Raw genomic sequence first — 27,805 nt, forward strand, 5'->3', positions numbered from 1 at the left:
ACAGGATTGGCTGATTCCTCAAGTGATGTATATTTGAATCACCGATTCGGTAAAATCCGATTAGGTATTTACCGAATCGGTAAATACCACTTCGGTATTTACCGATTCGGTAAATACCGCTTCATGATTCCGCCCGGTATTGTGGATTCGGTATTCATTTACCGAATTTTTCCGATTCGGTAATTTATACCGAATGTTTACCTACATACTATTTACCGATTCATAAATACCGATTCGGTAAAATTCGGTATTTATGAATCGGTAAATAGCATGTTACCTACATGAGGCCCTTAGTGTTCTGAGGCAGGCCCCTTTAAGTGCAAGTGTGGTAGGTGACAGCTCCACCCCCCATCCTGTCTGAGTAGCCTATCACACCACCATCCAGTCTCTCTATGCTGTGGCTGTTGTAGAGGAATATACAAATGCCAACTGCCACTCATACCAAATCATTGCAAATTACAATTAAATTAAATGTGCTAATTGGGTGTAAGCCTGTTGGACTGTGTTTTAGGGAGCTAGCACTTTAGCACTGATTAGCAGTGGTAAATTTCACAGAGTCCTAAAAGGCAAAGAAAAACGGGTTCAGAAAACAGGAGTGGTGAAGGCAAAACATTTGGGGTAACTCTGAACAGAGGGCCAGGTCCAACAGTATTTTGTTTATTTTTATACAAAATGGTTACATATGGGAAAGTGTGCAATAACTAACATATTGGGAGGTAGCTAGTAAAAAAATGACTTGCAGAAAAAGTCCTTAAATAAACAACAAACAGATTTTCTATTAATAACGGGCCATTAAAGTCGACCTTAGCAGCTTAGTGTGCTACACCGTGATGAAGGGTTCAACAAGTACAAAGCTAAATATGCCAAGTGCATTTTTAAAAAACTCATGGGATAAATCGAGATGGGGTTCATGCACTGTTCGACATCATAATGTGTCATGTAATTCTCATCACAAGCATTCCTTTTATTTCACCCAATTATAGAGCTGTGTGATTATTGTCCAACAGCCAATCAAAACGGGAAGTGCTTTTGATATGATAAAACTTTAAACTCTTCTATTTAAAAATGAACTTAAGAAGGATCCATTCTGATTGGGGCGATGGAGTTCCAGAGTCCTGGTACACTACCTGACAAGGCCAGTTTTAGAGTTTTTGAGATGTTTAGTTAAAGTGTTCGGTATTTTGCACACCCCTCGACCATGCGCTTATGAATGACACCTCTCAGCTTAAATAAACTAGATGCCTTTATGGGATGTCAATTAAGATTGGGTTGTATGATCTGATCTTCTGCACCTGGTTAACAGTTGAGGCACAGCGTTGAAGACTATTTCTAAAGGAGCAAAATAGATACAGTGTGCTCCAGTCTATCGGGAGCGACCATCATTGAGACTTAAAATCTCTGTGATTGAGCTTCTGCTTTGAAGTCTTCCACTGGGATAAGGGACTTCAGTCCTTGGAGGAGTCCTATCTGGTTTTGGGCTCTTTTTACAAAAATGTTAATTTGGATGTGGAGAATCAGGTTTTTGTTATGGATGAATCCCAGAGAAGAAGGTTTTCACTACAAGTATTGGAGATTTAGGTCTTGGGGTCAGGGGGCATATTATCAAGAACGGCTAATGCAGCGATAATTTTAGCGCCATTCTTGATAATATGCCCCAGAATCTCCAATTTAGGCAGGTGTTGTTGTACCTATGTAATATACAGTTCCACTTAGAGCAGGTGCAAAATGACACCATTCAGGTCTAATGGAGAGGCCACAGTGGGTCAGCATTAAAGGTGAGGGTTACCAGCACTGGAGAAGAAGGCAGCAGCCCTGAAGACAAATCTAGCTTCAGTATCTCTGGGTCTAGATGTACTGGGTCTTCCATCAGTGAGACAGTAATTATGGGCCAGGAGACACTAGCAAAGAGGGAATAAACCTGGAATGGCATCCCTCATGTTAAAACCACTCCAGGGGGCTATTACGGACGGACGGCTTAGTGCTTCAGAAATGAAGGGTTTGCAATTCATGAGATGCAACAAGTCAGGACTGCACAGAAGTGGGCAGTGGGGTGGAGAGAGAGAGGGGGAATTCTGTTTTTCATATGTGCAAATTAAGACGTAGTGGTATCCATACCTGGAGCCTATTCGGTCTCTGCAAGTTCAGCATAGTCCTCCAAAGAGGAGAATTTGATGTACAGCAAAGTGTCACCAATACAAAGATAAAAGGCATGCTAGAATACCCTAGGTCGAAACGGAGAGGTTTCATAAAGTCTTTAAAAATGCGGTGCAAAGAGAAATTGTACTCAATATTTGTACCATGAAATGCACCCACATGTCAGTTTTCAACGCAACGTCGCATTTTGCCTTTCAAAATAGTCAAAAAAATCCACATGATGCTAATAACAGCCAGTCACATTCTGTTATTTTGTGTTGTTCTCATGCTCCAAGGATTTCTTTACCCGAATGACATATTAATTACCTGACATGGAATAATCTATTGAATTTCATGCAAGAAGCGTAAAGCGAAAAAGCTATGCAAGATTATTACAGTGCATTTTAATTGTTTCCTGGGGTTACGGAATTTCTTGTTTTGTGCTTGATGTTTTTACCTGGCAGAATGCAAAGAAAAGGTCACCAATATTTGCAGAATACTGCCTCATCAATATTCATGACGTAGGGTTTATTTTATGAATCTGTGAAAGTAGGTCTGAATGTGAAGGTGGAGGCAACAGGACCTCACATAACACACACAGACACACACACATTACACAAAGACATTCACAAATTGCCAATATTAAAACTTCTGTCCCATAAAAGTATGCCTGGGCGAAGTACAAAAAAAAAAATCTCCCACGCTACATCGAGCTCCGCAAGCGGCGGAGTGCGTTAGATAAATACCGTTCGCGCTGATTTTCAGCACAGAGTGTTTGTCCACACTGTGCAATCATAGCTAACGGCACCAATCATCTGTGGCGTACCCCAAGGCTCCTCGTTCAGCCCAACCCTCTTCAATATCTACATGAGCCCCCTCGCCGCCACCGCACACAAACACAACATCAACATCATCTCCTACGCCGACGACACCCAACTGATACTCTCCCTCACCAAAGACCCAGCCACCGCCAAAACCAACCTGCAGGAAGGAATGAAAGACGTCGCAGAATGGATGAAGCTCAGTCGCCTGAAGCCGAACTCAGACAAGACGGAGGTCCTCATCCTCAGACAAACCCCATCCACCTGGGATGACTCCTGGTGGCCCACAGCGCTGGGCTCCGCACCGACACCCTCGGACCACGCACGCAACCTGGGAGTCATCCTGGACTCCTCCCTCACGATGACCAAGCAAGTCAACGCCGTCTCGTCCTCTTGCTTCAACACCCTGCGCATACTCCGGAAAATCTTCAGGTGGATCCCCACCAAAACCAGAAAGACCGTCACCAAGGCCATCGTCACCAGCCGACTGGACTACGGAAACGCCCTATATGCAGGAACCACCGCCAAACTTCAGAAACGACTACAACGCATACAGAACACCTCCACACGTCTCATCCTCGACATCCCTCGCCACAGCCACATATCTGCCCACCTGGAAAACCTGCACTGGCTCCCTGTCAGCAAGAGGATTACGTTCAGGCTCCTCACCCACGCACACAAAGCGCTCCACGACATGGGCCCCGAATACCTCACCAACCGCCTCTCGTTCTACACTCCCACTCACCAACTCCGCTCCGCCAGCCTCGCCCTCGCCCCCATCCCACGGATTCGCAGATCCACCAACGGAGGAAGATCGTTCTCCTACCTGGCAGCCAAAACATGGAACTCCCTCCCCGCACACCTACGAATGACCCAGGACCATCTCACCTTCAGGAAACACCTCAAGACCTGGCTTTTCGAGCAGCACCCCCCCCCCTCCCTTCAGTGCCTTGAGACCCTCACGGGTGAGTAGCGCGCTCTATAAATGTTTTGATTGATTGATTTAGATAGTTCCATCTGCCTCACCCATAAGCACTCATTAGACTGACAGAAAGCACACCTTTCATTTTTTACAAGGGAACACTAACCGGGCTCTTATCAAGGAGGCCTACGCCACGGGAGCAGTCAAAGATCGACACACTGAGTCTTCACTTCAGACCGGGTCTAGACCGGATTGGGCCCCAAGACCCACTTTCAAACGGGCGCAACATTCGCCACTACTCGCCAACAGTCACAAATGGTATGTAAAGACCAGGTCACTGTATTCCAGACTACATGGTATTGATGTTTATATTCCTAAATGTGACTATCTTCGACCACTCATATTATTTAGATTGTGGTGCCTTCGTGATGTTCCCTTTGCAATTTAATCTGGGCCTACACTACTGATACACCCACACAAGATCCTGATATAAGTGTCCGTAGGCACATCCCCACCAAGAAACAAAGATCTTATCAAGTGGCAAGACAAAGCCCCCTGTATATGCCATTGTATCAACATACGTGCACCTATACAATGGGGGATAAAAAAATTGTGTGTTTGATGTTGTGGTGTTTCTCACTTATGTGGTGACGTAGATTTCATTGTTTGTTATGTGTTATGTATGTCTTTTTTATGCACTCACTATTGTTTCCAGTATCGTGTCATGTGTAGTAACCACATAGGAGATGTTCAGTAGTGTATATTGCGTATGTTACCGTTTACATAATTAGTGCATTTATGTTATTTATGTTATACTTCTTTTAGCCCTGATGAAGTTCAACCATTGAACGAAACGTGTTGGCTGATGCTTTGCATAAACCTTATGGATTGTTTGAAATAAAGACTTATATTTTTTCAACGAAGATACTGATCAAGCTTCATTATTGACATAGTACTTACTTGGGAGTGCACCGCTCCAGTGTTCTCAAAGTCCTGTATATCTGCTCAGCAGTTGGCATCCCACAACGGCAGGTGCAGGAGCTGATTGTTCACACTGACTATCAACATACCACTAAACCATTACTTGAGGAACACATCGAAGAGGTGTGGCCACCAGAGTCCGCCGTTGGTTCACTATTTTCATTGGCATATTAATTACCTGACATGGAATAATCTATTGAATTTCATGCAAGGAGCGTTAAACGAAAAAGATTATGACAGTGCATTTTTTTTTTTTCAAATCAAATCAAACTTTATTTGTTTTTTTCTGATGAAACCATAAAAGTCATACAAACATCAATAAAACTCCACATCTCAATTTAAAACATGACAGTGCATTTTAATTCTTTCCTGGGCTTACGGAATTTCTTGTTTTGTGCTCGATGTTTTTAACTGGCAGAATGCAAAGAAAAGGTCACCAATATTTGCAGAATACTGCCTCATCAATATTCATGACATAGGGTTTATTTTATGAATCTGTGAAAGCAGGTGTGAATGCAAATGTGGAGGCAACAGAACCACACATAACACACACAGACACACACACACACATTACACAAAGACATTCCCAAAGTGCCAATATTAAAACTTCTGTCCCTTAAAAAGTAAGCCTGGGCGAAATGCAAAAAAAAGAAAATCTCCCAAGCTACGTCGAGCTCCGCAAGTGGCAGAGTGCGTTAAATAAATGCCGTTCGCGCTGATTTTTAGCGCCAAGTGTTTGTCCACACTTTGCAATCATAGCTAACGGCACCAAGCACTGTGCAAGTGTGCACTGCTTCCTTTCTGCCGCTCTAGTGGATGTTTTAATGTAGCAGCAGCTTTCTCAATGCAAACCGTTTTTTTCAACGTGAGCGGCTGCAAGCATACGCGACCACTCATAATGAGAAATCCAACCGCTCGGGTTGAGAAATCTCACCGGGAGGTTGGTTTTCCACGCTCACACTCACCAACTTGACGTTGACGATTGCGAATGAGGAAAAATCTTGCCATGTAATTTTTTTCTAGCTGCTACACTTTGCTAATTAAATAGTTATTAACTGGGAGAACATTTTTGGTAACGCAATGAAGGTTCTTTTGAACTTAACTATTGATTGAATCAGTGCCGGAATGAGATTATAGATCATGAAATACTCATAACTGAGGCTTCAGAAATGTGGTGTTTGTGAAACACATGTTGGTTGTAACTGTTGATTTTTTAGTAATACTTTTAACTGGTTGTTTACATCTGTAGTAGTTTTTTGTAAAATTTAGATCCTTTGAAGTTTGAATAACGGACCAGGAAAAAACAAACAATTGGGTCTGTGTGGATATATACTGACTTCAAATATAAGTTTTGCAACCTGATTTGATGCTTCTACATTGACTGACCTGAGACTGTACTGATGTACTGAGGGCAATAGCACTGGGCTATTCTCCGTTGCACTCATTTTTTTTCTAAATTGAATTCCTCTTTGTCTTTTTTAGGTCGAGCCTTTGACAGGGCTTGCGCTGACTGCAAGATCTGTTGTATCATATTCTATGACCGGTGGCACACCCAGTGACTGCTATTGGTTGTTGTCTTTGTCAATCAGAAATAGAGCTTTGTTATCGCTCCATTTCTGTAACCATCCCTCTTTTTTGTCCTTAGCTCTGCTTCTGGCGATTTAACTGAGAGATCATTTTGTTTGGTCATCGCACTGTATAGCGTGTGATGGCCCCTCCTCCCTCTTCAGATAAAGTGGCAGAAACAACGAGGGGCATATCAGCAAGGCGGCACTCTAGATAAAAAGTTCATGATGTAACCATTAAGAGGAGCGGTGGGAGGCGGCGCGGGAGCTGAAACCCGATATCAAAACTTCCGTCTGCCCAGGAGCTGTCCATGCTTGTTCTCTCAGCGCTGAGCAGGAGATGTGTTGTGATGGGCGCTAAGTCAGCAAAACACGCGATAGCGTGTCTTTGCTGATAAGGCGATGACATTATCAACGCTTTTCGCCCGAAAACAGACGCAAAAGCGGCGAAAATTTCATTATGCCGCCTTACTAATATGCCCCTAAGTTTGATTGTCTGTGATAAACTGTGATGCGTTTACTATGCGTCAGCTGCTATGACGGAAATACTTCTGGAATGCGGAAGTGGACACGAGCAGCCACAATATAGTTAATGCCTGGAAATGATGTTATCTGTATTCATATATTTAACTCCACATAAACCTCTGTATTACACTTTTGCAACTCTAGATAAACAGTTCATGAAGTAACCATTAAGAAGAGCGGTGGGAGGCGGCACGGAAGCGGAAACCCGATATCAAAACTTCCGTCTGCCCAGGAGCTGTCCATGCTTGTTCTCTCTAGGGGTGGGCGGAATTTGCGTAATCGCGTTACGCAAATCTCCGCGAAACGGTAAAAAATCTCCGCGAACACGCAGCAATTCCGCGAACACGCGGAATTGCTTGTTCGCGACACTTTTTTCCTGTTCGCGATCGCTGTTTGCGTGCTCGGGGTGAAATATCTCGCGAACACGCATATTGAGAACGCGAACAAGCAAAAAATTTCGCGAAGTCGCGGAACGCAGATTTTTGGGCAATTTCGCGTTCTCCGCGGAACGCGAAATTACCCAAATTCCGCAAATTCCGCGAACGGAACGGATTTTACCGCCCAGGCCTAGTTCTCTCAGCGCTGAGCAGGAGACGTGTGCAGGTGGAATGTGTGGCTGCCTGACATGCAGCTCAAAGGAGCAGCAGGAAAACAGTTTTCCTTTTCTTAATTAAGCATTGGCAAGACCCTGGCAGCTCTAGCGTTTTCATTTCGGACAAAGAAAGCCTCGATTCCCTGTCTGTTATTATTCAGTCAGCTGTGTGCTGTGTACCTTCTTCATCATCTGCATCAATTCTTACCTCAAGCTGAGTGACCCCTCTCACTTACGTTTTGGCATTCGATTGCCTAAGAAGCTGTTGAGGATTGGCTCAATGCTATGGGGCAGATTTACAAGCCCCTTGCGCCACTTTTGCGTCACTTTTCCCATGTTAAAAGTGACGCAAAAGTGGCGCAAGGGGCTTGTAAATCTGCCCCCATGTTTTTAAAACCTTTCCAGTGCAATCAGACTTTTTTTTAATACCCTTACCCCTGATTGGGGTAATGTCTTGTCTTGTCATGTTAGCTTTCATTATGATTCTGTACATTTATCTGACCACGCTGACGTTGCCTCAGTACCAGCTACAGAACACAGTTTTCAAATGCACAACGGTACTATTTTACTATTCTCTGTGTGTCTTTCATAAAACTCTCTTTCACTCAATGTTGTTTGCGGTGATCTATTCCATTCCCACCAGGAAAACACATGTATAAGATATTTTATGCCTGTCTCATGCTCTTATTTTTAGGAAATGGTGATTTTATGTGATGCCTGTTTATTCTTGGTCTTCTCAGTTCCAGAGGTTGAGTTGTGCATTTCTGTAGATAGCATTTCCTCTGCATGCCCGGTCTTAGCCCTATGAATACTCCCACACAAAGCCATTAAACTAGGTGTGAATATAACAGGAGCTCTCAGACTTCCGTCAATGGAATCAGCACACATTTGACAAAGTAAATACATGCGTAAATCGCCCCCAGCAAGACAAAGTTAAAGTGATTATGCCCACACGTAGCACACCCATACAACAAGCATCCATATATGGCCAGGCATAGACATTTGTCATGAAATGAATCACGAGTGACTTTGAAGTACAAGTGTAAAAAGACAACGAGCAAGTGTGAACACAGGAATACTTCAGCCTCTCCAAAATAGTGAAACAAAGCCACCAACGCATGCAGCACAGCATGTTGCCTTACAGGAAAGTATCTGCACCTCCTCACACACCAAACCACTCTCCACAGACATGCCCATATGATGGTAATAAGCATTGGCAAATCCAACGGACCTAGTTGTCTTGTAAGTGAAAGCGATTGATCGTTAACTGGCAAATCATTGTCTGTGTGCATAGATGAAGAGGTGAGTGAGTGAAAGTGACAATGCATCAGTGGCTAGATGACTGAATGAATAAATCGAAAAAAGAGTGAGTGCATGGATTATGAATGCTTACGTGCACTGATGCATGAATTGATGTGTAAAGCCATGGATGAATGGCTATATTAATGACAAACCGCATGAAAAGGTGAATGCATGGATTCAGACAGATTACAGTAAAAGTACAGACTTATGCATCAGGCACAAGTAAAGCTAATATTATAAATATGATAATAATTAATTATGCCATGCCAGTGCAAGCATTTCACCTGGGCTGAGTACCATCAGACCAAAGTTGCCAACAACATGTCAAGGATGACCACCACTATGCATGTTTAGGTTTGCCTTTTCACTCAGTAATCCTTAGTGCATGTTGAGACTTGTATCGTTATTCCTTAAACTTAACAGCATATTGAGATGAGCCCATCACTAAATTAGTTTTGTGTATGTTCAATTTTCCCACTTGTTTAGACTATCATTCCTCTATGCAAACTGCATCCGTGCAAACTGTTCACCCCTAGAGAGGTTAATTGAATCATTTTTAGGTTGCACCTGCCAGACTATATAACCTTCCTGGCTGATAAAGACATTGTGTAGACTAGATCAAAAACTTAGTGGCCCACCCATTGCCACCGGTGGTTGGTTTTATTGTCAATAATATTTCTTTATTCTTTTTTGATGGCTTTGTTTGCTTTTCTTGTGTTCCTCCCTCGCCCAGAGCTTAGTTTCTTTACCATCCTTTTGGTAGGCTGACTTGTAACCCTCCACTGCTCACATTTTCACAGATAATCACCTTATCTTTAGAAGACTACTCAAGAATTGGCTCTTTCCCACATAACCACCATACTGTAACATAAATATACTGCATATTCCTCTGTATATGAGCATTTATTTAAACTATAGATGTGTACCTACCTATGTGTATTGCTTTGTGTAACCGTGTTTAATAATTATGTTTTTAAAGATATAGATATTCGTTTGTTCTGCTTAACAAATGTACATATTACTTATAGTTACATTATTCTATATTTAACATGTATATAAGTTACTACATCTCTCACCCTATATCTTTCGCAACAGATCCTCTACCCCCACTCTAACTCATCTCAAACCTTATTCCACTACTCTCTCCAATCCGCTACCCTATTTCTCAACCTATACTGCTCTCAATATATACTTTACAGCCACTCTGACTCACCTCAAACCTCATTCCACTACTCCCTCCAACTACTTTTCCCCCTATACTCTCTCAATATATTCTCTACCTCCACACTATCATCCATCCCAAACCCAATACCACTACTATAATCTCCCAAAATAACCTTTTCTAGACTATTCCCTCTTCTAACCCTCCTTGCATCATGTCATACCTCATTTACTTTTCAAATCTCCCAAAATGTTATTTCTAAACCCTTACCTCTGACTTTTCCCCTCCGCCTCATCCTTACTCATTCCAAGCTCCCTCCTCTGCTATCAACTGCAAAAAACTAAAAATAACTTTCTAAACCCTTCCTTTTTCTATCCCCCTACTATTCCTTTTACAATTCAAAACACAGACTAACATATCCACCCCTCATTTCTAATTAATTTCATATTTCCCTACACTAAATCACCTCTAAACCATTTTGAGTTCCAGAGTAGCTAGCGACTCGCCGAAAATTGCTACAACACCTCATCAGGGGAGCAAGCGCTATATAAATGCAAACCCTTCCATCTTCAATCCCTCCACTATCCTTTTTAATCCTAATAACAGACTAACATTTCAACTACTCAAATTTATTTTATATTTCCCTAGACTAATTCACCACTAATCCTTTTTTGGTTTCTGGTTCTGAAGTAGAGTGCTAATCATCAAAAAGCGCTTCAACACCTTATCAGGGGTAGCAAGCGCTATATAAATACAAAACCTTTGCTCTTCAATCCCTCCACTATCCTTCTCAATCCAAATAACAAACTAACATATCAACAGCTGAATATAATTTCATATTTCACTATACTGATTAACCACTATTCTTTTTGGGCTCTGGAGTAGTGAGCTGCTCACCGAAAAAGCGCTTAGACGCCTCATCAGGGGTAGTGAGCCCTATATAAATGCAGTTACTATACAACACAATACATAATATTGTTTCTGTGTACATTTTATAGGAATTATACTTGCGTACATATTATAGGCAATCCTACTTATAACATATATTTGGCTGACGCATAAATTGTATTCATGTTAATCTTGTGCCAGCGCTGCACACAGCACCATCTCCTGGGACAGATGAAACACTGAGCATGTTCATTACTGTGGGCACTTTGCGTGTTTATGATAAAGCATGCTTATTTGTTTTATGTTAGTGTTTGTGCGACTTTCTTCTTATAATATCACCGAAACACTAAATGGGTGTATTACTGTGAGCAGTGTGTGTGTGTGTTTATAATAAAGCATATTTTTTTCTTTTTTTTCCCAAACAATAGTGAAACACTCAGAGGGTTAATTTTTGTGGGTTGACTATTACTAAAAAGGCAGCCCTGACCATTTGTCTGTGTTTCTTTTTAATTATGCTTTTACCTTTATTATATGCTTTCTGTTTTTTAATAAGGTGGGGACTCCTATTTTGCAGTTTGTGTCTTTGAAATAAAGCATGCTTTCCAGTTTTAAGGGGCAAAAACAACAAAAGCGCTTTACTAGCAACAACAAAGGGCTTGGTAGCTTAAAAAAGAAGTTTGATTCTCTGTGGGAAACTTCCTGTCTTCGTGTTAATTGGACCTCACTCCGTGATTACATTTAATACAAGCATTTGCAATGCAACAGGTCTCACGTTTGCAAAAGTGTAAGCTATTGGCATTGTAAATAACTGTGCCTTTTATTTATCTGTTTTGAAAAACAACACATAAATAAAAGGCATTGTCATTTACAATGCCAATAACTCAAATGTTCTCAAATGTGAGATCTACTGTTTACAAAGGCTTGTTTTGCACTTTGCAATGAATAACAACAGTGAGAGTAAGAGTCACAAAAGCAATTGTGAAATCAATGTTCTTAAATATAGGGCAATTTCAATTTGCACAGTCCGAAAGTCTGCCACAGCTATGATACATGCAAAATCATGGAAAAAGGTTTTGCTGTTCAGAACACTTTTCTCTGAGCAAGAACATGTTACTCCTGGAAATGCGTAAGCATCCCAAATCTAAGCATGCAATGAGATTCAGTACTTATAGAAAATCAATATGAATCAGTCGCACGCGGTTTAAATATGCATACGTGTAGGCATAGACTACTGGGGTTGGATAGATAAACATTTTTGCCTAGCGCTACTACTAGGTTTCCTTGGAGGCAAATGAGTCAATACTTAGTGTAAACACCTTTTACCACTGTATTATGAAAACAGAATTGTGGAGGTGGTACTGTGCGACATGAATCTGAATCAATGTTTGTTGTTCTCCATTATGTCATTGTTTTGTTGTTGTGCTCACCTGTAGTTATGCTTTGTGTTTTATTTTAATGATTTTGTTGTGTTGTGCGATATACACAACAGGAATTATGAATTTTTGGGAAAAGCATGCTGAAATAAAAACTACTTTGCGGATTGCCACACATTTTCCCCTGTATTCCACCTGGAGCCTTGTCCTGCTAGCAGGAGGGGACATTTCTAGGTATTCCTACCAACATCTGTTACCAATCCCATCTAAGTTAGCGTGTACCTCGTAATATGGGCCTTTGTGTACGATGGGCCATGGTGCCATAATATAGGTCTGTTTTTGTGAATCGGGCCCAGTGCATTTCTGTCTTGGATGATGAAAAATTGCAAAATGGCTGCAGACAAAAATCAATGCGAGATATGTGCTTCCAGAGACAATCAGATAAAACTGAAGACATTCCAGTAAATATGTTATCCTCAGCAGTGATGTAACGAAAAACAATGTGGCCCGCTTGCAGAATGGGAAAAGGGGACCTGTATCTCCCACATCCCAAAGTTATTCACTGGATTTTAACTAAATCGGGGTGGTGGGGAGCATGAAGGGTTGGGGCCCCAGATCCTCACCTCACAAACTTGAAGAAAAATGAGCGCATTTGTCCTTAATTTAAGGTTGACTCTAGCAAATAAGGCTTTACAGAGAGGGCTCAGAAAAAAAATCAATGCGCATTCAGCTGGGTTCATGAAGCATCACCATTTTTGTATTCAAATATAAATGCACTCTGTTTTAAATCCCTCATTGTCATGGATCAGCTGCATTGGGGAACATTTCAGCTTTTATGGGAAGGATAAGTAAACTCCACATATAATAGGGGATATCTTTTCACTTTGTGCTAGTTAAAAAATCAAAATCATTCTATTGGGTACCTTAAAGTTGGAGTTATGGCTGTCTCGGCGGCTCAGCTCATTACTAAGGCCATAAAGGGCTGCAGTGTCTGCTCGCTGCCTTCCAGAGATATATGACAGCGGTTTACTAGGAGCATAGCAGACGGAAAGGAGGGAGGTAGACCATCTTTCAGCGATAGCTCAAATGACTGGCACAGCCATTCAGCAATAATCCTCCATTGATCCATTGGCCTGGCACTCTCAGAAGTCAAGAGGGCACCGAGGTTTGATTTCACCTTCTAGGAAGTATTGCCCTTTACGCAAATTGATACTAATTCAGCTTAATTCCAGTGGTGATGTATGCAAGCTTGAGGCTTTACTAATGTAGCACATTTTAAATGCTGACACCTACATTTCCTGTCACAAATGGAGACAGGGAAAAGGTATTTTGGATCATTATTTTTGTTGGTTAGGACCTTGAAACAATAAATTATACGGGTAGGCAGTAAGGCAAGACATCACATGAAGTTGTTCAATTTCAAGTGCACGTGTCAGGATAAAAAAAAAAACAAGATCATGGCAGCACTAGTTACTCAATGTCTTTTATTGGCATCTTGGAGAAGAGAATTTAAAAAATGTGATATTTTAGTTCCAGCACCCCCATCTGATGTTTTCTACTCTTACCTCCCAATATTTACCTCAATGTGAAACCTGCATTCCATTGAATATGCCCGAGTATCAAAGAGTTTGCTGTGACCTACTCTTGTAGCTTCGTAACTTACTCCCTGAAATTAGGAGTAAGTAAATCAGCAGTGCAATAGGAGTAAATCATACCTACACACAGAAAAAAATCATTGTGTACCATGACTAATATGTCAGTGTGTCTAAAGGTGGAACCACATTGGTTGTTAGAGTAATGGCAATGGCGAACCCTGTAAGAGTCCCTGGTATTGCAGCCGCGTTTGCAGGCCTTTTGTTAAGTAGGTTTAGATTGCCCGATACCGTAAATAATCAGTTTGTTTTGGAGTCTTGTTTTGAAGCATGCATTTCATATAATTATGTTAAAGCACTCTTCCACTCCATTCCTCTCCACATAAGATAGGCTGCGATATTGTTGCAGATTCTGCCTTAGTTATGCACTATTGTAGTTGTGATGAAGGACCGATGGCTGTGAGAGTGGGAGGACCTTTCACATTTTTGTCCATTGTCCTGTTCATGTGCCTCCCTAAGGTCATATTTATAACTTCTACTATATACCCAGTATCCGATCCATAAAGGTGACAAAGGGACTTATTAAATAGGAGTGATAGGGAACTCAGAATGTGCCTGCTATCATCCCTCTCCCTAGATGTGAATTTTTGAGATCCTAATTATGCAGCATCGGGTTCATTTCGATTTGAATAAATGTCTGCATACACTCTTTAAATGTATCTAGAGCTCTGTGCACCACATTATTTGTTCTCAACAACACATCAACCTTTTGGTTTCTTCCTTCAGGATAGCTCTGGACAATTTAGACTTTCCTGTTGTGCGGTTTTCCAAGCCATGTTATTAAAGTTCTCTTGGCTTGACTTCAGCCTAGTCTCAGAGTATTTCCACATACACAAGTACAACTGATAGTTGCAAAGCTGTACGTTTGAGCATCATGCATGTATCGTGACTCCACTAAAATCACTTTGGATGTGTGTAAGAGCATCAATTATCATTTTCTTCACTCCCATCAAAGGATCTTGTCTGTGGATGTGAACTACTTCAATAGCAAGTCCTCTCTCATTCACACAAATTAGTGTTGCCATTCTCAAATAGACGTTCATTTGCCCTAAAAAAATAGTAAAAATGAAACTTAGTAAGGAATCATATTTATTTCTGTTCATTATTCCACCCCGCTGCATGGCTAGTTCTAGTGCTTAATTTGTAAAATAACGAATGTCGTTGGATCTATGAGGGAACCACGCAAGCCATTAGCACAAATTGCTTTACAATGGGGTAATTACAATGATAGCGACACTACCACACAAGTCTTTACCATGCAAGCCTTTACCATGCATATGCCATTGCCACACATGCCTTTACAACAAAATCTGTGTTTTTAAGGCATATGCATGGTGAAAACCTACCAGGTTAGTGTGACCCCAAACTAATTTTCATACACACACACACACCCACCCACATATATACATATATAATGATTTTCACCAGAAATGCCGCTCTCTACACAGCGGGTGCAGTAGCTCACGAAGGCGGTCCCGTGAATATAAATCGCACCAACAGTTCTAAAAATGCTGGGCACTCAGGCTATTGTGAAGATAACTTATTTATTTCATGCAACTCAAAGCACGTATACTGACAAACGCATTTCAGCCTCCTGACCTTCATCATTGTCATTAATTCAATGTAAAATACTGCCTTTTAACATAATTCAAATTCATTCGATGGTGGCTAAATGGTAAAAATAGAAAAGAGACCAAGTTGTAGAGATGGCCAAAGTAGATGCAAACATCAGACATCTTCAAACATTCATGCATATATTGCATTGATGCCTACTTGTAATCAGATCTGTTTTAAATTCACAGACCACAGATGAGGGTGGAAAACATGAAATATTTACTGATGCTTAGACAATACGGTCCCGATTCACAGAACTAACTTAAGACAAAATCCTAAACTTACTACCATTTTGGTATTCACAAAAGGCATTTACTCATTTTGGTATTCACAGAAGGCACTTACTCATTTCGGTATTCACAGAAGTTAGAAGTCCTAACTTTAGGACTCCTAAATGCCTTCTGTGAATACCGAAAGTCTTAAAGTTAGGAGTTTTCTCAGTTTAGGAGTAGTAAATTTAGACCTTACTACTCCTAAACTGAGACAAATCCTAACTTTAAGACTTTCGGTATTCAAAGGAGGCATTTAGGAGTCCTAAAATTAGGAGTCCTAACTTTACTACTCCTAAACTGAGAAAACTCCTAACTTTAAGACTTTCGGTATTCACAGAAGGCATTTAGGAGTCCTAAAGTTAGGAGTTCTAACTTCTGTGAATACCGAAATGAGTAAGTGCCTTCTGTGAATACCAAAATGAGTAAATGCCTTTTGTGAATACCAAAATGGTAGTAAGTTTAGGATTTTGTCTTCAAGTTAGTTCTGTGAATCGGGACCGTATTGTCTAAGCATCAGTAAATATTTCATGTTTTCCACCCTCATCTGTGGTCTGTGAATTTAAAACAGATCTGATTGCAAGTAGGCATCAATGCAATATATGCATGAATGTTTGAAGATGTCTGACGTTTGCATCTACTTTGGCCATCTCTACAACTTGGTCTCTTTTCTATTTTTACCATTTAGCCACCATCGAATGAATTTGAATTATGCGCGCACGGTGAAAAACCTGAAAAAAAAAATAATAAATACATAACTTAGCATTTAAAAAACCATACAAATTCACTTAAAAAACATAGGTTTCACACACGTTATAGTTAGGAATTAGCATTTAAAAAACCTTGCAAATTCACTTAAAAAACCATAGGTTTCACACAGGTTATAGTTAGGTGGACATTTCCCTCGTAAAAAACCAATGAAATTCCCCCGTTATAGTTAGTTCAGATAACTATAACTCGCGCGACCGCCACTCTATCACAAGGATGTTGTCATCAGTGATGTCATGAGTGATGCCACTGACCATGTCATGAGTGATGTAATATGTGACGTCATGAGCAGTGGATTGCGGGCGAGCGAGTTATAGTTATCTGAACTAACTATAACGGGGGAATTTCATTGGTTTTTTACGAGGGAAATGTCCACCTAACTATAACCTGTGTGAAACCTATGGTTTTTTAAGTGAATATATATATATATCCACACAAGCAGGAACCCTAATTGAAAGGAGGCCACAGGAAGTTGAAAACATTCAGCTCCTTTATTGAAGACAGGCAGCTTGCTGACAGACCCTCGCACAGGAAACCATGTCCAACATTGAAACGCCGGACGCGTTTCGGGAAGTAAATTTCCCTTCCTCAGCGGCGTGAATTCAAAACAGAAATGAGAGCACGGTTCCTTGCGCACTGGTTCTTCATACACACCAAGTGGGCGTGGCTATACTCTAGCCTTCTGGGATGTGTAGTGCCAATAGTATCTTACCAAGTGGGCATGCTGTCATTTCATGCAGATTAAGAAAATTAAAACCCATGTGGGCTGACATGCTGTCCTGTCGGGCGTCTGCCTCGCTTTGTAGATGCCATCACGAGCTCCAAGCAAGCCGCTACCTGCAAAGCGCCGGCTTGACTTCCTCCCAAAGTTCGAACACCAGTGGTGTCAGAACGGACCCACAGCGGCGGTGAGCCTCCGTTCACGACTGGGAAAGCTGTTTCAAATCCACACAAGCAGGAACCCTAATTGAAAGGAGGCCACAGGAAGTTGAAAACATTCAGCTCCTTTATTGAAGACAGTGGTGTAAATCTGTTCAGTAGTTCCTGAGAAATTAAAAAAATAGAGGTCGGAAAATCAATTTCCCATAGGAAAATTTTAGCCAAGGCTACAGCAACTGCTGAATGGAATTACACCAAATTTGGCAAAAATATAGTGCTTGGTTCAGAAAGCGTCTTTTATTTAAAATGGTGTAAATCCGTTCAGTAGTTGCCGAGAAATTAAAAAATAAATGTTTCGATATCTAGGGACACAGTGGATTCGCGACCCCTCCCGACCACGAGTTTCACTGTGATTGGCTGCCAACACTCCAAACCAGGAAGTGTTGGCAGCCATCTTGTGACTCGGTAGAAGCGAGTCACAAGAAAACAGTAAAACAAAGTTGAAAAACAAGAAAATGGGGCAGGGTAGAAACACCCTGACCCCCCAGGCCTGCTCAGGGGGTCCCACAAGGACCCCAGGGCCAAAATATGCATGTTTTAAAATAATATCAGCGGAAGTCGCGTTGGGGTCGTGAATCCCGCTGAAATTATTTTTAAAAATGAAGCGCGGGTTCCTGCGCTTCGTTTTCTATAAGCCCCGGGTGGGCCAGGTCCCGGGGCATTGTCGTATTATAATTTTTTTATTTTGGGGACCACCACCTCCCCTGGCTATGTTTGTAATTTGCGGGAGGGCACACAGCCCTCCCGCAGCCCCTGGGACCGCCACCCCCGGTACTTGTTTCATTTGTGGGGGGCCTCCGAGGCCCCCCAAACCCCAGGGACCACCACCCCCGGGACTTTTCTCAAATATTGGTGGGGACACATGGCCCCTTGCAGCCCCGAGGACCGCCACCCCGGGGCTTCTTTTTTTAATAAAAATTCAACTGTGTGGGGGGCTCGAGCCCGCCACACGCCCCAGGGACCGCCTCCTCCCCGGGGCACTAATAATGTAAATTCAGGGGTCCGTTACAGACCCCGAGTCCCTGGGACCACCACCTCCCCGGAGCTGTGCACTAGTTGGGAGCAGGGCCCCCCTACTGTAGCCCTCAATGGCCCTGAGGACCGCCACCCCCCAGGGTCAGCTCCTGCAGTGTCCCGGGGAGCCCATCCCTGGGACACTGCTGTTTGAAATGACAGGGCGAGAGCTGTGCGGCTCCCGCCCTGTCATTGCAAACTCTGGTTTGGATTTGGGAAGCGAGAGCAGTTTTACTGCTCTCGCTTCAAAAATCCAAAGCAGATTGCTTTTCCACACGGGGAGCTGCATGTCCGCAGCTCCCCGTGTGGAAAAGCAATGCCGGTTCCCGCAGGAGGCAGGGAGGCGGCGGGACCGTGGGAGAATTGGGGCTCCCCCCACGATCCCCAATGGACAGGCAAGGCCGCGGGGATGGGGTCCCTGGTGCCAGAAGTGGCCCGGGAGGGGGGCCACGTTGCCCCCTCCCCAAAAAATAAATAAAATAATATTTAAAAAATAAAGGCCGGCCCCGGGGATGGGGTCCCTGGGGCCCCTGGGGCCAATAGAGGCCTCAGGAGGGGGCCACACAGCCCCCTTCTTAAAAAATAAATATATGTGGCTATGCCACAGGGATGGGGTGACCGTGTCTGAAATTGGCCATGGGAGGGGGGCCCACGCGGGCCCCCTTCCCGTTTAGAATATTTTTTTTTTTAAAGGGGCTAGGCCCTGGGGGATGGGGTCCCCAGGGCCCAAAAAAAGGAAGAAAGAAGGGCAGCCACACACTCCACCTTCTAAAACATTTTTTTTTTTAAAAAGACCGGCATTGTGTGGAGGCCTCGCCCCCTCCCAGCAACACTCTGCAAACACACCCTGTGGAGCGTTTTAAGTTGGGGAATTAATTCCCCTTCAATACTGGGGGTCCCTGGGGACCGACTAGCCCACCAGGTACCACCAGTATGTGCCACATGGCTGCCTTACAGAGAGGTGGTCCGAGGCCATGCACCTTTTTACACCTCTCTGCAACACAGCTCTGTGGCGCTTACTGGAGGTACCTGGTGGGCTAGTTGGACCCCAGGGACCCTCAGGACTCAAGGGGATTTAATCCCACAATTTACAATGCACCAGGGGTCATGTTTGCACAGTGGTGCAGGGAGGGGGCGTGGCCTGATTTGACAAGTGTGCAAACGCGCCCTGTGACTTGTTTTAAGTTGGAGGAATAAGTCCCCTTCAATCATAAGGGTCCCTGGGGGCCAACTAGCCCACTGGGTACCTCCAGTAAGCGTCAGGGAGCTGCGTTGCAGAGGGTTGGTCCAAGGCCATGCCCCCTTTTTCCACCACTCTGCAACGCAGCTCTGTGGTGCTTGCTGGAGGCATCTGGTGGGCTAGTTGGCCCTCAGGGACCCTCAGGATTAAAGGAGACTTAATCACCCAACATAAAATGCGCCACAGGGCGCGTTTGCACACTTGTCACATCAGGCCCCGCCCCCTCCCTGCACCACAGTGCAAATGCACCCTGTGGCACGTTTTAAGTTGGGGGATTCATTCCCCTTCAATCCCGGGGGTCCCTGGGGACCAACTAGACCACCAGATTCCTCTTGTAAATGCCACAGGGCTGCATTGCAGAGAGGTGCTTCGAGGCCATGCCCCTTTCTACACCACTTTGCAAATGCGGCTTCTGGTGCACTGCTGGTGGGGCGATGAGGTCCTCTTGTGTCTTGAGGACCTCAAGACACAAGTGGACTTCATCCTCTGAGCAGCAGTGCACCAGAAGCCGCGTTTGCAGTGTGGTGTAAAAAGGGGCATGGCCTCAGAACACCTCTCTGAAACGCAGCTCTGTGGCGCTTACTGGATGTACCTGGTATGCTACTTGGCCACCAGGGACCTTCAGGATTCAAGGGGACTTAATAGGGATGTCATAGTTAGAAATTAGCATTTAAAAAAACATTGAAATTCACTGAAAAAACCATAGGTTTCAGGGACACACACACATAGATACACCCTTGGCACCCCAAAATCCATACCCGCCTTAAACACTAAAAATACCTTTACCATCCAAAACCTCATACCTGACCTAAACCTAAAAGTACCCTTGCCAGCCCAAAATCTATAGTCACCCTAAACCCTAAACACCTCTTACCACACAAAAGCTCATATTCACCCTAAATGCTACAAAACCCCTTACCATCTAAAATCCCATCTTAAACCCAAAAAATAACCTTGCCGCCCAAAACCCCATATCCTTCCTAAACCCTACATAACCCTTAGCACCCCAAAACCCATGTCCATCATAAACACTAAAAGTTCCCTTGATACAGAAAAACCCATACTCACCCTAAACCCCAAAAATGTACTTACCACCCAAAACCCCAAGCCCATCCTAAATCCTAAAATAAATTCCTACAATACAAAAAAAAACATAAACTCTTGCCCACCCTAAATCCTAAAATAAAAACATTCCATATTTGTTGTAAAGGCATGTGTGTAAAAGGCATATTCGTTGTAAAATCCTGCGTGCCACAGACTTGCATGGTAGTGTCGCCTGTGTGGTTAAGCCTGCCTGGTAAAGGCATGCCGGGTTCCGTCTTCGTGGTAAAGGCCATTTCCCAGGGCCGTTGCCAAAAATGCTACTCAGCAGCCCATGGCTGGTACAATTAAACTTTGTTGTGCCAAATAGACAGGTGGCATAATCTTGAATTCACCTCATGCCTCTACAACCCGTGTATTGGATACCCCAGGCCCCTTTATCTCACTTTTGCAGGTTCCTGATTTTTCCCTGTGTGATGGTTGTTCTGTCTTTCTCTTCTTCCATCTTTCCCCTTTGAATGTTTTTCTCTTTCTTACATTTGGTTAATGTCTGATGCAGGAAATAACACTTTCTTATGATATTATGTGTGGCACTACACATATTGTCTTGTGTGCTTAGGCTAGAAATAGGGATTTAAATTCCACTTCAATAAGGATTGAAGGCTTGCTGTCAATTCCAGATTTCCATCAAAAGTGCACCTATCACCTGTACTTGATGAACAGTCCTGTGCTTAACTGCTAGCTAGGTCCCACATGGATGAACATTTTCAGCATTTTCGACCGCTACAGTGTGAGTGAATTGCACTTGTAGGCCCTTTGCGAATGTGTGCTTCTGCAGAGCTGTGGTTAACTAATCAGAGTTTTTTTATGTTAGTTTCTTCCTAATTTGTTGATATTATCTGTTCTCATATCATTGTGAAGCTTTGCCAACTATAATATTGATCAGCATTCATTTTAGGTCGATTCACATGTTGTAAAGCTTAGAGCGTGAGAAGCAGCTCTCATTAGTAGAGAAGACACGGTAATACTAGGGAACAGAAGTGTGAACAGCACACTGTACCCAAATTATGCGTCTTTTGCTGTCTAACCAGAGGGCACATGTGCCATTTTGTTTGATTGCATTAGAGGCCATGGTGCCTTTGCAACATCAATGGGTGAGAAAGAGATTGTCCTTTGCATGTCTTAGCACAATGGGTTTGTTACAGATCAAGGCTATTGTGCTGCATAGGTTAATGAGAAGGTTGCTCATCACACCTTGAGACATGATTGCGAAGAAGCAGGTATTGCAGAAGATGATTTATCTTCCTTTGTATCTGGGACTCTCTGAAGGATACTCTAATTGTTTTTAAATAAAGCACCACAGGTCAGGAGATGACCAAAAGCTCTGCTTTGATCCGGCATCCAGCCACAGGCTCAGTGGTCTCACTTAGAATGACCAAGCTTATTAGAAACACAATAGAACTTGCACTACGAAGAGATTCTAGAAGAGTGTTTACTATATATGCCTTGATGAAGGGGTGTACCAACAATACTAGGACACAACAGATACACTAACCAAAAGCATCGGAACACATCAGTTCACCCTTTCTGATGACCTCTGGGCTTAAGGTTTTTATAATTTTACATGGCTGCTGAACGTTGGTTCTCAGGCATGTGTAACTTAATATACAGGTGTCCATATATTTGTACACTAAGGGCCCAGTTCACAAAGGTAAACTTAGACTGTTTACTACTTTTCCATATTCACAAAGGCACTCACAAGTAGTATCTTCACGAATGCACAGTCTCTGCACTTGGGGCAGTGCCTCTGCTCTCAGGGCAGAGGCTCCGCTCTCAGATGCACACCACAGTAAACTAATAGGACAGACCGAGGTGCAAGCCATTTGAACATAGGACCTGAATCAGACACCATATAACATAGAAGACCTGTAGTACTACAAACAGTAGAACAAAATGAAACTCCTCAAAAAATGCAGTCTCAAGCCTCTGGCTGTCCCATATGTATATGTGTGCAGGTCATGTAGGAAATAGTAGAGTTTTGCAAAATATATCTAAACATTGGAGTACAGAATGAGTTAGGGACATACATAACTCGGGAACTAGGGAGTAGAAAGTGGCTACATGGGAAGTCTTTGAGGGGTTAATGGGATTGCCAAAACCATCCCCAAAACAGTATAGAAATTTTAAGTAAAGTACATCCAAAATAATATAATCATATTTTCCTACAAGTGGCAACAATGAAATGCGATTTTCTTTTGTAAAAAAATTGAAGCATTCAGTGGAAATATGAAAATCCTGTATTTTCTCTCACAATCGGTTCAAATGTGAATGTTGTTTATAAGTCAAAACCTCAATTCAAAACTCATATTTCCAACAGTGTTTCAAACACTTCACACACACACCTGTGAATATGTTTACCATTCCCCATCCATTTCCACCAGAATTACATTTGCCCAACAGCCAATCGCAGCCAGGCTGAATACAAAGAGGCACTGAGTTTGTGGGTCTGCCTCTCATCGTGAGAATGAATGATCTGAGAAGAAGGATGAGGAGGAGAAGAGCTGAGAGTTTTGGGATATTCACCCAGGTTGTTATTTCCATATTCTGTTTCCCATCAGGTGTTATCTTGGACACGGTTTCTGAGTGGGAGCAGGATCTTGATTCTGATGCATGCCCCTCCCATGCTATTTCAGCCGACGTGAAGATCTTAGCAGCTCTACATATACTTGCCACTGGATCCTGTCGAACTCTAAGGGACATAAGTAATATACCCTGATAGAACTCAATGCAGCAAGGTAACCTGCTGTACCGAGTTGTGTAAAAGGAATAGAACTCAAAGAAACATATTTTTACATGATAGGCAACATATATGCTATTTCCATGTGCCGCTAATCTTGTGACAATGCTGATATCCTTGCACCATGAAGCAAGTGTTCCTGTGTCATGACCAGGATTGTGGCCGAGCATGAAGGGAGTCCTTCATGCACCCAACAAAAAATCAGTTGGATAGAAGGATTTGTATATGTGCGGCTGAAAACATCACACATACAAACATACAAACATACAAATAATAAGTGATGTGCAGAACTAAATCTAGATCACTTCCTCCTGCCTACTTTTAGGATGATTAACAATTTTCTGACAAGGCAAATGGACATCTATGTAAATGCTATTCTGGGATTGTGGCAAAATCCATAGGTGGATGCATGGGAACACCCCTGGTCAACCCACAGAACGGCTGTACAGTGTAAGAAAAGGCAAGGGAGTGTTGTGATTGTCAAATAATATTTTGTCACATTGGCATACAAGGTGATGCAAATAGCCCCTTGTTTGTCATTGTAAATAGCAGTTGAGGCTTTGTGTTGCCTTGCATTCCCAACTCAGGACAACACACATCACTTGTGTATGAGGGAGTGAATTTATTTCCAGAACAATTTCTACCCTCACATGACACATGGGGTCTGATTCACAAAGGTAATCTTACATGCTTGTGTAAGTTTACTCTTTTTTGTTATTCACAAACATGCAATTTAATTTTCTAATTGTGGAGAATCCACAGTTGGTGCAGAGAACTCTGTACATAAAAAGATAACCGATCTATTTATTTGCTGACATCTCTGCTTCGAGTGCATAGTCTCTGCAGTTAAAAAATTATGAATAAATTGCAGTTTTTTCAATAAGAAAACATAGTAAACTTACGCAAATGTGTAAGATTGTCTTTGTGACTCGGACCCCAAGAAATGAGGCATCAATGAAGCTCATGGTTCCTATGTAATCATTTTTAAGTGTAAATAGTTGGTAAGCGTTAGGAATGTGTGAATTACAAGTAATTTGCATTTGCATGATCACTCAAAATGTTACAAAAATTCAAATAAATTCCGGGAGAAGCACTTAGAGCAAAGCATATCCTTCACTTCCATTTCATTTTGTGTACAAAAATAGCACAAGAAACCCAAGTGCCACCAAGATAAGCCACTCACATTTTGGCCATTTTGTTGTTTCCATGCGCTAAAGTTCCACCGCATATGGCACATAATTATGCAACAAAGTGCAATAGTGTAGTTTCATGAATTTTGTTTAACAAATGTAATGCATAGCAGACATTTCGCCTGTGCCTAGTAAACATCCCTCAACCAGTGAGTATCATCTGAATTGGAAATCAGTTCCCATTTTCTTTGCATGATAAGAGAACTGTACATGCAATCAGATATATATTTTCAATATGTCCTGGTTGGAAACCCAAAAGCAATCTAAGAGTTTGACATGTGGCTCCCTGAGAAGTACAACACAATAATAAGCAATGAAGGTCCGCAGTGTCTCCTTGCTGCTGATAGATATATGTGACAGTTGCTTACTAGTAACATAGGAGAGGAAAGAAAAATGTTTATCTGTGTCAGGTCATTATTCATAAGTGCATCCACTTTCATCATTGTTCAGAAACACTGGAGACACTCTTCACAGACACTATTTCCACAAGGTGATGTATACTGACTCATCAAAGTGAAGTTTTTCATTATTTACTCATCAGTTTAAAGACATAAGGACTAATTTACTGTTTAGCGGGTGGAGTACAGTCCATCAGGGAAGCAAAAGACGTTACCACTGCTTCCCTGACACACGACTGTTGCCAACTTTAGAGATGATAGCCAATCCAGTGATCATTCCTGTACATTGAAAAGATCCACTACTACGGCAGTTCCTTTCAATGCACCAAATGTTTGGTGGCGACCGCCATTAGTTTTGATCCCGTTCAACAAACTTTTAACTTTTTTGTTTTAAAAAAAAAAAAAAGAACTCCCAATCAGGAGCTTGTTTTTGAAAAAACGGAAAGCAAATGATCCCCCACACCCTGAGAGTTTTATCCCAGGATGTGAGGTCAATATAGTTTTTTTCCTGACCCTCTCACCCAGGTTTGTCCTGGTGGTGGCAGACAAGTAAAAAAACATTGCACCATTCAGCTTAAAAGGGTGGACGGTCTAAAGTAATTCCAGTGATGACACATGCTGCTGGCTATCAGAGGAAATATTCCATTGACGTAGCCAAGGGGAACTCTGTCGACTGAATACTTAAGGTCTACCAGTCTCTAAATGACGTGGCAAGACAGAGAATTTGGTTGGCAGGTACTCAGTCGTGTTTGCAGTGGAGTACCCTGTCCACCAATCTCTAAATCAGGCCCTTATCTCTGGAATGAGTCCACCTGCAAATTGTGTCAAATCAGTGGACTGAGCAGTTCACCCTTCATTAATGATGCATAGAATGTGGCTTAACGGCTAGGGCGGTTTACCTCAAATCTGAGAAACTGAGTTCCAGTCTCTGCAACGACTCTCAACATCCTCTGATTCTTGGCAAATCACTTAATCTCCCTGTGCCTAACAAAAAAATGAATGTATACTTGTGTAACGCAAGTGGTGCTCGTGTAAAGCGTTCTGATACCCGATACCTTTGGGTCAAGCTTGTGCTATATAAAACTCTGGGAAAAAAACGTTGGTATTTCAGCATGTAAAGTTATAAAATGTCTAAAATGTCTTTTTAGCTCTGCTCTACTAGAAATGTTATTTGTTAAATGGTTGTCATATCCGTTCACAGGTCTGGACTCATCATGCAGAACACATAGAGAATGCAGAAATATTGTGTAACATTAGAGCTCTTTTGAAGGGTCGTGGGGGGCCATTGTGTGTACAAAATAGTAAGTTTATTACACTGAGGTAGACATCTTGAATGCAAACATAATGCAACATGATTTAAACACATAACCATCCTTCCTTCCCGGTCACGTCAATTAGCACTATCTGCCTCACAGTAGCAAGAATACGCAAGATTTCTCCACAACGGTCCACCCTAAAGAAAGCCCTTCAACCATTACTAGGCCAATCAATCACAGCATGTTCCAAGTCTCAATGAGGTTAAGCCTTGCCTGGCACTGAGAGAGGCATTAATGCTCGTGTGGCCACCTCCTTGCTCCTTCCTCCAGCCATCCCCAGAAATTCCATAGTCTGCAGGTGAGAAAGTTCTAAAGCCAGAGCCGGCATTCCAGGTTTCTCCTCACTGGAAGCACTGGTAAAAGCTGTATTCTTTTATGAGCTGCTCGAGTCATGCTACTGCCAACATCCTCATATGGAAAAAATAAACATTTTATAAAATCACACAAGTGACAACTCCAAAACACCAGTTGAGGTTCAACAGATAAAGGGCAGAGCCTCATGCCATGTTCAGCAGTTTGGGGGTGCCCTTACACACTTAGGGGGTTTCTGGTCAGCCGGAGTCATTGTATTAAGATATTTATGTGTCTGTTATGTTATCAATGATGATTGTCATTGGGTTAATGAGTAACCCCTGTTTGCTCCTAGGTGTACTATTTAAGGGATGGCTTTGTGTCAGGTTGGGTCAGTGAGGTGTATGATGTTGCTATGTATCTCATTTCAAGTGGGAAGACAGTTGTCCATTACACAACCATATCTTTTGATCTGGGCAATTAGAAGGCCCCTAATTGCCAGTGATATGGTTTTGGTAGTGTGTTGTTAGTGTTAGAGTGCTGAATCGTCTGGGCAATCTGTTCTGTTGGGTCTATGCTGGAAGACTGAATGAGGAAAATGAAGTGCTTTTGAAGACACACCACTCTGCCAGCAAGCTTGCTTCAGTGATTCCCCGCACATTTGTGAATGTGAGTGGATAGTCTCATGTGTTCTTCTTTTATAGTGGCAGTTTTTTTTTAGAAGCATGTTGTTTTGTTTTGGATCATCAATTTGTGGTTCATTGAACTGCAATGCAGTATGGTAGTATACAAGTGTGGTAATCTTCGCCATTGCTTTGCCAACCAGATAACAGTGACGCCTTACTGCATGTGTGAGAACGCAGTACAGTTGTCTAAAGTGTTCTTAAATGTACAAGTTCACATCTGTCAGGAGTGTATTGCGTGAGAAGCAATACATTTACACACATTTGGTGCTGTACCATCTGTGACAATGATGACAATGTCAACCTGATCAATCGATGTCTGCAGTGCA

This window comes from Triturus cristatus, chromosome 6 (genome assembly GCF_964204655.1).
Source record: "Triturus cristatus chromosome 6, aTriCri1.1, whole genome shotgun sequence".
NCBI classification, from domain to species: Eukaryota; Metazoa; Chordata; class Amphibia; order Caudata; family Salamandridae; genus Triturus; species Triturus cristatus.